Genomic DNA, 12161 nt, shown 5'->3' with positions numbered 1-12161 from the left:
GTTGATCATAGCCTCTATGGTCACTCCTCCTTAAAACCGTGACCATAGCCCTATTTATATGGTCATGATTTTTTCCCGTTACCATAGCCTCTATGGTCACCCCACCTTAAAACCGTGACCATAGCCTTATCTATGGTCACAATTTTTATCGTGACCATAGCCTTATCTATGATCACGACCTATTTTATTTTATGAGATTTAAATTTTTTTTAAGCATAATCACACCCAAAATGATGATAATTACAAAATAAATCTAAAAATAAAAAGATAATCAACAATTAAGATAAGTTGTAATTAAAGTAACCAGCTAGCATATCAATATAGTTGACTATTAACAGAATTGTTCCACAGACATGAGAGCAATACAACTTAGACTCTGCTAGGATAGATTATTTCTGGTATTGCTATTCTTTCTTCTCAACGCTCGAGAACTTTTGTTTCAGCCACTTTACCATTTGAAAGCTCAGCACCTGCTTCATTAACATGCAAAATAAAGTCACATTAGACACAAACACCTACATTTATTCTTCTTCAACTTAGAAAAAAAAACATATTATAAAAACATATATACATCACACATATAATAGCTAGTACACACTATATAACACACATCCACATCATAGTATATGACACATCATAAAACAATATAAAATACTTGAAGAGATACAGTATATAAATATAGCACAAGTAAAAAGAAAATGGAAATAAAAAATGAAGCAACATAAACAACAAAGCAAACCTGAAAAGCTCTAGATTGGCAATCGATTTCAACTTTATAAAGGTATCTAGTATAAAGGTAGCTAGTATAGTATTAACTAAATTTAAAAAGTATACAGTCCAATCAATTTGAGCTACTTAATCATGCTGAAAATAACATCTTCAAGTTTTAACTTCTAACAAAAATAAGGATCTATAAAGAAATACTTTCTCAACAACAGAACTCATATGCATTTCTATTTCCTGCAGCAAAGTTCCACAGTCAGACATATCTCAATTAAGAGAAGGATCAATTATACCTATATCCATTACATATAAAGCATCCAAAATTCAAATATGTGTTTTATCTAATTTCATTTCACCTCAAGAATTGAACAAGTGAGAGGAGGCAGGCAGGATCTCTGTAGTTCTAATCACTCAAACAGTTAGAAGGGAGGCATTGAACATATAAAGTTAATTTTACATTTTTTTATGCTTTCTGCTTGATGTGAAACACACAACTCAATGACTTGCAAAATTTTCTTCAACAGGCAACCTGCACGTTGAGCCTAGAAACATACAAATAAACTCAACAACTATTTATCAATAAAACCAATTTGGCAAGCACAAACAACTTCAAACATGAGCAATTTAGTAAATGGAGAAAGAGCACTTACTTAACATTATGGACTTCCTTTTTAGATTCAGAAATAGAATTGAAAGGCACAAATTCAGCTTGACAAAAATTTGACATCAATATAACAATAATACAATGGAAGTTGATGCTGACTGATAAACCACTATTTTATGGTTTATATTGTATTTAATTGAGTGGTTTTATCAAGATTTTCACCCACTTATTCATAGGATATGCATGATTTTACAACTCCTTCCTAGTTTAGTTCTATGATTGAAAACATGCTTCTTTGGTCTTAATCTAGCTAATCTTAATCCTCTCTTATTACCATTCGATGCCTTGATCTGTGTGTTAAGTGTTTCAGGTTTCATAGGGTAGGAATGGCTTAGAGAATGAAGAGGAGGCATGCAAAAATGGAAGAAACACAAGGAATTGAGGAGATGACTGACGTTAGGATTTTTTGCCAGTAAAGAATGTCATAAAAACAGTCGCGTTGTAGATATAGTCTCTAAACCGACAGAAATCCCTTCGTACAAACGTTTTGGTTGTCACAAGTAACAAACCCCTAAATAAATTGATAACCGAAGTATTTAAACCTCGGGTCGTCTTCTCAAGGAATTGCAGGGAGGTATGTTCTTATTATTGGTTATGAGTTTGTAAATTGGGGTTTTGGAAATAAGGTGCGAATATATTATATGATAAGTAAAATAAAATAATACTAATAAAATCTCTTGGCAAGGTATAAGAACTGGAGGTCCTATCCCAGTTATCCTTATCAATTGTGATGAGAATTGGATTTTTCTCCCACTTTGTTAACCTCTAACTATGAAGGTAAGTTAAGTGGATGAATTAATTCCAATTTTCAATCAACAATGAGTTTGATAAATCAAGAGTTACCAATTATTTAACCAAAGCCAAAAGGGGAAAAACTAAATCTACTAGAATAACAATATCCTCAGATTGGGAATAATAAAAAGGAACAATCATAAACTGAAATGCTTCAAATATCATTAAATAAAAATGTCAATTCTAACACGGAAAATATCAACAGCCAATTGGGCAACATCAATCAAACATAATAAAAGCTTCAGAGTAATCAAAATATAAAAGAGAGATTTAAATAGAAAAATAGGAATATTGAACCTGGATCGAGAGTCACTCTAAAAAGCTAAGAGAAGTCCTAAATCCTAGTTTCTAAAAATCCTAATTTCTAATCCTAATCCTAATCCTAAGAGAGAGAGGAGAGAACCTCTCTTAAAACTAAATCTAAATCATGGAAAGTGAATTATGAGTGCATCATAATGAATGGATGCATTCTCCCAATTTATAGCCTCTAATCTGTGTTTTCTGGGCCAAGAACTGGGTCAGAAACAGCCCAGAATTCGCTGGTTGCGAATTTAACTTCGCTGATTTTCGTCACTTGCGACGCGGCCGCATGGATCACGCGGTCGCGTCGCCTAGCGTCAGGGCCACTATGACATATTATATATCAAATCGAAGCCCCAAACGTTAGCTTTCCAACGCAACTGAAACCGCGTCGTTTGGACCTCTGTAGCTAAAGTTATAGCCGTTTGAGTGTGAAGAGGTCAGGCTGGACAGCTTAGCAGTTTCTCCAACTTCTTGTATTCCTTCCACTTTTGCATGCTTCCTTTCCATCCTCTGAGTCATTCCTGCCTTGTAATCTCTGAAAACACTTAACACACATATCAAGGCATCTAATGGTAATAAGAGAGGATTAATAATAAGCAAATATAAGTCCAAAGAAGCATGTTTTCAATCAAAGCACATAATTAGGAAGGGAAATGTAAAACATGCAAATAGTATGAATAAGTGGGTAAAGAGTTGATAAAATCCACTCAATTGAGCACAAGATAAACCATAAAATAGTGGTTTATCAATGACCAGCGAGAAGTCACGCGGTCGCATGGCTCACGCGACTGCGCGAATTAGAAGGAATTACCGTGACGCGCTCGCGTGCCTGACGCGACCGCGCGGATTGGAAGCTGCATGAACGACGCGAATGTGTGGACGACGCGCACGCGTGGTACAAAAAACGCTGAGTGACTCGATTGCGTGGACGACGCGGACGCGTGACGTGCGCGATCTGCAGAATTACAAAAGTCGCTGGCAGAGATTCTGGGCCGCATTTCAACCCAGTTTTCGGCCCAGAAACACAGATTAAAGTCAGGAAACATGCATAGACTCAGGAGAGGAATTCATATCAAATCATTACTCACAAGTTTAGGTTTTAGATGTAGTTTTTAGAGAGAGAGGTTCTCTCCTCTCTCTTAGGATTTAGGATTGTTTCTTCATACCAGGTTCAATAATTTATGTTTCTCTTCTATTTTTGTTTACTTTGAAGCTTTTATTTGTGTTTGATTTATGTTGCCCAATTGGCTTATGAATATTTTCCATGTTAGAATTGACATCTCCATTCAGTTTAATTTGAGGTATTCCAGTTATTTATGATTTTTATCTAGCTTTTTATATTCTTGGCTTTAATTGATTAATTGGTAACTCTTGAGTTGTCAAACTCATTGTTGACTGAAAATTGGAATTCTTCAAGAATTAACTCGAGTTCCAATAACTCTAGCCTTTTTTATGGAAAGACTAGGACCTGAGGAACCAAACTTATTCCATCCACTTGACTTACCTTCATAGTTAGAGGTTAACTTAGTGGGAGAAAAATCCAATTCTCATCACAATTGATAAGGATAACCGGGATAGGACTTTCAGTTTTCATACATTGCCAAGAGTTTTATTAGTTATTAATTTATTAATTCTTGCAATCTATTTCTCTTGCTTAAAACCTTTTTCAAACCCAAACACTGTTTTTCCATAACCAATAATAAATCATACTTCCCTGCAATTCCTTGAGAAGACGACCCGAGGTTTGAATACTTCGGTTTATAAATTTATTGGGTTTTTGTTACTTGTGACAACCAAAACGTTTGTATGAAGGGATTTTCTGTTGGTTTAGAATCTATACTTACAACGCGACTATATTTTTACAAAATTCTTTACTAGCAAAAATCCCAACGTCACTGACATAATGTCATATATACACAATATAAAATTCTTAGAAAATATTATATAAGCCCCACCCCTCTCCCCTTTGAAAGTTAACGATATACACTCTATTTTCTCCTTCTCTTCCTGAATACAATGATATCCAAGCAAATTTAATTAGCAACCTATGAGTCAAGTGTATCTCTAATATATAACTGCATTAAAAACTTCAAAATAGAGATCTTTATTTAATTGTAAAACAAACTAATAAAATAAGAATTTTATCACAGTTGATTGGTTGAGTGAGGTGTCTTTTCGTTGGAGCAGAAAAAAACATATGGTCTAGAATTGATGCATAGAGAGAAACCCATTGAACCAGTGAACCACCAATCAGAAGCAATTTTCCTGAAGAATGAACAACAAATAAAATAATGAACATTCAACCAGCAATTAAACAAACAAACATTAGTGAAGATATAAAAATTTCAGGAACTACTAGAGCCAAGACTGAAATATAAAAAAATAGTGAAGTGTAAGCAACTATTAAATATTAGTATGTACACTTCCGTTCAAACATTCCTAATTTCATGTGCTGACTGGAATTGGACAAAATGCAAAAAATTCTACTGCAAATTGTACAACTTTTCACTGTCACCATTAACAACAAAATGTTGTGAAGGCTGTGATATTCATGACAAATCAATGAAACTTCTTCAGTAAAAATCAAATTCAATTAATCATGAAAATGAGCAAGAGCTGAGGGCTGAGGATGGAGCAAAATACATTTTAGGAAGGAAAAGATAAGAGCCAGAACCATTCCTCTAAACAGTTTATAAAAAGAGTAGTATAATAATACAGAATCAACATATATATATATATATATATACAAAAAGAAAAGATGTTAATCCATTAATGACATCATAAAAATAATAACTAACAACTAACTAAAAAGTGAGAACCAAGTATATTGGCACTGGTACGTGTTTAATCAATAACCAGCAGAAGCAGAAGCAAAAATATCAATAGGTTGACCATAAAAAATCAAGGAAAAAAATATATTAACAACATGATAAAGATTGAAACTATAATGAAATAAAAGATCACAGAATCTGCTGTTTGGTAAGTTTTTCACAGCATTGGACCCAAATCTTCGATCCAAGCCAATAAATCTATCCCGTGCCACAATCCCTGCATCAATAAAACAGACTTTCAAAAATTAATAACAAATACATTGATCAAATACACTGAACAAATAATTAAAAAATCAGAAGCATAAATTCAAACAAATACATTCAGCAAATATATTCAACAATGAACAACAATGTAAATGCCGGTGAATAAATCCATACCTAAATCATGACTTCCAGAGGTTGAATGCACGATGTAACATACTTATTAAGTCTCAGAGATTCAAATTTTTCATTAGAAGCTGAAAAAAAATACTAATAATAGTTTTGTTAATTGTGAACTACAATGTAAATGCAAATAGAAGCACTAAAAAGCAGAAGTTTAAGGTAAAATACCAAAGTCTACATGTTGTACACTTGACACCTTCAAAGGGAGGTCTTCAATAAGACTCTTTGTTCTCTCGCTCGTGCTCTCTTTCATCTCCGTCCTGCTCAATGACGATGGCGAGCTCTAGGGCAACATCGGTGACGGCGGAACAGCGCAACGACGGTGGCTCTATGGAGGTCACGGTGGCTGGACTGTGTGGCGCTACATCTCGCGAGGATGACGAAGATAGTGACGGCGAAGAACCCCCAGCGGCGGCTCTGGCTCAACGGCGACGCTTCTCTCTCCGCGATGGCAATGGCTCCCCGCGTGCGGCAGTTCGGTGGCGGATCGGCAGCAGAGCGCCGCTCCCTCTCTCCCTCAACGCCTCTGATGAGAGAAAAATGATTCCACACAAACTCACCGGCAAGTATACCGGGTCGCATCAAGTAGTAATAACTCACAAGAGTGAGGTCGATCCTACAGGGATTGATGGATTGAGCAATTTTAGTTAGGTGATGAATTTAGTTAAGCGAATAGTTGATGGTTTGAATGATTTTGATTAACAGAGCATTTTATTATGTCAAAGAGCATTTTACAAAGAGCATTTTATTATGTGTTTTTAATGAATAAGGAAGGAATTGTAAAACCATACAATTTATATGAATAAGTGAGCAAAGACTTGATAGAAACCACTCAATTGAGCATAATATAAATCATAAAATAGTGGTTTATCAACCTCTCTACACTTAAATATTAGCATGTCCTCATGCTAAGCTCAAGAGAAGCTAAAAGAGTGAATGGGGGAAAGTAAGACTCATGCAATGCAATGCAATGCAACCTATGTATATGAATGCAAATATATACTAAGATGTTTCTATCTACTTGGTTAAAAGTAAATAAGTTCTCCAAGACAAATATAAATCTGATTTCACCAATTCAAATTACACAATAAGAGACAAACAAACTTGTAAGAAGATAGCTCATGAAAGCAGGGAACATAGAATCAAGCCTTGAACCCTCACTAGTAGTGTATATGCACTCTAATCTCTCAAGTGTCTAGGGTTAATTTACTCTATTCTTCTCTAATCATGCTTTCTAAACTTTGTTCTTCATCTAACCAATCAATAAATATTTAATGTACTAATGCAAACATCATGAGGTCTTTTCAAGGTTGTAATGAGGCCAAAGCAAGGGTGAGGATATATATATGGCTAAGTGAGCTATGAATTGAATACTTGACTAACATAAGCTCTCACATAAACACACACACACACACTCTATATAACTTTTTAAATCATGCCTAGCTATCCAGAATTTCCACTTTTGCATCATATACTCATGCATCAACTTTTCTTTTAATTTGTATCACATATGCATTGATCTTTTATTAACTTAACATTGGGGTAATTTTGTCCCCTTATTTATTTATTTATATTATATATATATATATATATATATATATATATATATATATTTTGTTTTTGAATTAAAAATATAAAAGTAAACATAACATATCAATGCACATGGATTTTTAATTTTTTTCTGGTCTTACATGAGTAGGTACCCAAATTCCTAATATTTTATCAATAGAACTCAACACTTTTCTATCAACCCAAGTTCCCACGGTTTCCCACACTTAATTGATACACAATCTCTATCTTAAGCTAACCAAAGATTCAATTTGGGGTATTTAATTTGTTTTTCTGCTTAAGACTAGTGATGTGGTAAGATATAGAATAAATGGGATTAAAAGGCTCAAAGTGGCTAACAAAGGTAAATGGAAGGGTAGGCTATTTGGGATAAGTGAGCTGATAATCAAATAATGGCCTCAATTATATGCATACATTTAAATACACTAAATATTGGACATATAGATTGGAACAAAATATAGATTACAATTATAGAGAAGAAAACACACAAGAATAAAATATTATGGTTAAATAATGTAACCATGTAATTAAGCTCAAATCTCACAGGTTGTGTGTTCTAGCTCTAAACCATGTTCTAAATATAAGCTTCAAACAAGTTTTAACACAAAAATTTTGATTTAAATTAGCAAAAAATTTCAAAAATAGGGTTTTAAATGGAGACTTATTATTTTTCAACCAAGTAGAATATGCATAAAATCAAACAAACATGCAATTAAACATACAAATGCAACAATGAACTAACAAATAAAGTAAAATATTGGTGTTGAGAAGAAAATAACTAACCCATGGAGATCAGTATCGACCTCCCCACACTTAAGATTGCACTGTCTTCGGTGCATGCTAAGATGTGCAAGTGGACGGGTTTCTCTAACTGACGCTTGTAGGTGGAGGTGCCTTAGCTGGAGGTCTCTTGGTTCCTTTCCGTGCCGGTGTCTTGTCAGTGGCCTTCTCTTTTTCTTTCTGGATATCCATGTCTAAAGAAGAAAGAAAAGGAAGAATATTAAATATAGAGAATGAAAGAACCAGGAGGAAGAGATTCCAAGTGATAATGAATGCCAAAGAGAAGATAATAGCTTAAATACATGGCAGCTACAACATGTAAGTAAGATAACAATTAGGAGCAAAAAGGCAATTCATAATAATGAGATGCAGGTGTGTTTATGGCATGCAGAAATAGGCATGAAAAGCATAACTCAAGCATCAAGTATTAAATGTGTCAATTGAAAGATCATATCTAATGATGACAATTGTGAATGATAATCCTAAATACAGATGGTTTGCAAGTGTTGTGAAAAAGAGGTATTTAGGTAAAAGAGTAGAAGAAAATAGAATTCAGAATACCATAAGAGCTTTTTTTTTCACAAACGCTTGGTGTGCAAGTTAAAATAGGAATGAAAATAATATAATCCAAATGTATGGGAGAGCCAAATTAATATGTCAATTGTCAAATCATTCCATATAAGATCCATAAGGTCAAATTAATAAAATAACATCCAAATGAAGCTCCAACACCAATATAATAATGCATGAAAAGGAAAGAAAAAGAAAGAAGAAGAAACAGTAAATAATTAAGCTAAAAAAATTTAGAAGAAAGAAAAATAATTAAATGTAATAATTAAAAGATGAATAAAAGAAGGAATGGATGGGAGGAAGAAGAGAAGAATAAAAGAAAGAGAAAGAATGGAAAAAGATAAGAGAATAAAGAAGAAAGAAAAGAAAGAAGAAAGAAGAAGAAAGAAATTAGGATTTAGAAAGATAAGATATGTAAAACAGGGCAGCGCAGGGTTCAAGTGCGGATTCGTGAATGACGCGTACGTGTACTCCACGCGTACGCGTGGGTTGGGCACTGAGGGGGGCGACGCGTAGGCGTCGGTCACGTGTACGCGTGACCATGTTTGTGCTATTCGCGCGAGGGCATCGTGGCACTCGCACAACCCTCTGTTCGTCTTGGGGTGTGTGCCAAAATGTCCTATGACGCGTGCGCATCAGGCACGCGCGCGCATGGGAGTGCTTATTGTGAAAGTGATGTGCACGCGTCCACGACGCGTACGCGTGATGTGATTTGTGCCTCGGGCACAGTGGCCGCACCAAGCCAGCCCAACTTTCGGCCAATACACCTTTTACGTCCAATTCGCAAGGTCACGCGTGCGTGTCATTGATGCGTACGCGTGAGGTGCCAAAGTCTCAGATGACGCGTACGCGTGGGGGATGCGTACGCGTGGTAATGCTTGTTTGATTGGCACACTTTCTGCACTGTTTCCACGCAACTTTCTGTTCATTTTTTTATACAATATGCAGATGCAAATGTAGAATGCAGGTGAATATGCAAAAATTATGAATGAACACTAGTTAAATTAAAATAAAATAAACTAGGAATAAAAGGATGGATTATACCATGGTGGATTGTCTCCCACGTAGCACTTTTAGTTATAGTCCTTAAGTTGGACATGTGGTGAGCTATTTGTCATGGTGGCTTGTGCTTGAACTGATTCAGGAATCTCTACCAATGTTTGTACTTCCAATAGCCTCCGGGATCCCAAACTAGGCGCAGAAAGCCTTCAAGCAAGTGACAAGGCCCCAAGAGTGTTGATTGCTAGACTGAATTCTGGGGTCCCAAACCTTGCTTTTGCACCCGTCTTCTTGTTGACCATCTTATTTTCCAGGTGATAAGCAATCCGAATTCTCACTGAGGCATCCAAACAGCTTCCTAGACCCATTTAATCGAGCTCTACACCAATCCTTGCACTTGGTGCGTGCAACCATATTAAACTTTGCATGACAACTCTTACCATTGACCATCTCCCTCTTACTCTTATAACCACAAAGAGCTCTGAGTTGCCCATCCATCTCAAGCAAGGCATATTCAAGTGGACTACTGATGACTTACATCATCTACCCTTTTTCTTGCATAAAAAGGACTATAAAAGAGGCATAATCTCATTTGATCATTGCAATTCATGCCTTAATTGATGAATATCATAGTACATTGCTTTGGAATGAGTTTGTGCTGAATTTCAGGTGGAGAAGACATCAAAAATGGGAAAGAAAACAACAAAACAAGTGGGGCGTGTGAAGCAGGCGTGCCACTTGGAACAAATGCCACAAAAATGTATTGGCGTGGCAAGCCAGAAGCTGGGCGTGGCATGCTGGTACAACATTCCAGAGAGCAAAAATGAAGACCATCAAAGGGGCGTGGCACGCCAGAAGCAGGGCATAGCACGCCAATTTGTTACTAAAAGAACCATCACTATGGCGTGCCACTTTGTGTCGAAGGAGTGGCACCCAGCCCCAGAGTTCACTTGGGCGTGCCACTTGAGGACCAAGGCATGGCACGCCAAGCTTATGAGACCAACAATTGGATGGGCGTGCCACTTGGTATCGAAGGCATGGCACGCCAGCTCAAGAAGTCCCACTAAGGCATGCCACTTGAGTGATGAGGCGTGGCACGCCAGCACCTAAGGAGGCCAAATAAAGCTGGGTGTGCCACTTGGTATCGAAGGCCTGGCACGCCAGCTCAATTATCTCACTTTGGCGTTGATGAGCGGATAATTTATACGCTTTTTGGCATTGTTTTTAGTATGTTTTTAGTATGATCTAGTTAGTATTTAGTATATTTTTATTAGTTTTTAATTAAAATTCACTTTTCTGGACTTTACTATGAGTGTGTGTTTTTCTGTGATTTCAGGTATTTTCTGGCTGAAATTGAGGGACCTGAGCAAAAATCTGATCCAGAGACTCAAAAGGACTGCAGATGCTGTTGGATTCTGACCTCCCTGCACTCAAAGTAGATTTCCTGGAGCTACAGAAGCCCAATTGGCGCGCTCTCAACGGCGTTGGAAAGTAGACATCCTGGGCTTTCCAGCAATATATGATAGTTCATACTTTGCCCAAGATTTGATGGCCCAAACTGGCGTTCAAAGTCACCTCAAGAAATTCCAGTGTTAAACGCCGGAACTGGCACCTAATTGGGAGTTAAACGCCGGAACTGGCACCTAATTGGGAGTTAAACGCCCAAACTGGCATAAAAGCTGGCGTTTAACTCCAAGAGGAGTCTCTACACGAAAATGCTTCAATTGCTCAGCCCAAGCACACACCAAGTGGGCCCGGAAGTGGATTTTTATGTCATTTACTCATCTCTGTACACCTTAGGCTACTAGTTTTCTATAAGTAGGACCTTGTACTATTGTATTTGACATCTTGGTAGCTATCTTTGAGTTTTATGCTATCTTAGATCATTTGGGAGGCTGGCCTCACGGCCATGCCTAGACCTTGTTCTTATGTATTTTCAACGGTGGAGTTTCTACACACCATAGATTAAGGTGTGGAGCTCTGCTGTACCTCGAGTATTAATGCAATTACTATTGTTCTTCTATTCAATTCCACTTGTTCTTTGTCCAAGATATCACTTGTTCTTCAACTTGATGAATGTGATGATCAGTGACACTCATCACCATTCTCACCTATGAACAAGGTGACTGACAACCATTCTTGTTCTACAAGCATCCGAGGCTTAGTGAATATCTCTTGGATTCTTTAACCGGAATCTTCGTGGTATAGGCAAGAACTGATGGCGGCATTCAAGAGAATCCGGAAGGTCTAACCTTGTCTGTGGTATTCTGAGTAGGATTCAATGATTGAATGACTGTGACGTGCTTCAAACTCCTAGCAGGCGGGGCGTTAGTGACAGACGCAAAAGAATCAATGGATTTTATTCCGGCCTGACCGAGAACCGACAGCTGAATTCTGCTATGCTGTGACAGAGCATATGCAATCGCTTTCACTGAGAGGATGGGAGGTAGCCATTGACAACGGTGAAACCCTACACGAGCTTGCCATGGAAAGGAGTAAGAAGGATTGGATGAAGACAGTAGGAAAGCAGAGAGACGGAAGGGAAG

This window comes from Arachis stenosperma, chromosome 1 (assembly GCF_014773155.1).
Source record: "Arachis stenosperma cultivar V10309 chromosome 1, arast.V10309.gnm1.PFL2, whole genome shotgun sequence".
Lineage (NCBI taxonomy): Eukaryota > Viridiplantae > Streptophyta > Magnoliopsida > Fabales > Fabaceae > Arachis > Arachis stenosperma.
Note: the sequence above shows the minus strand (reverse complement) of the source record.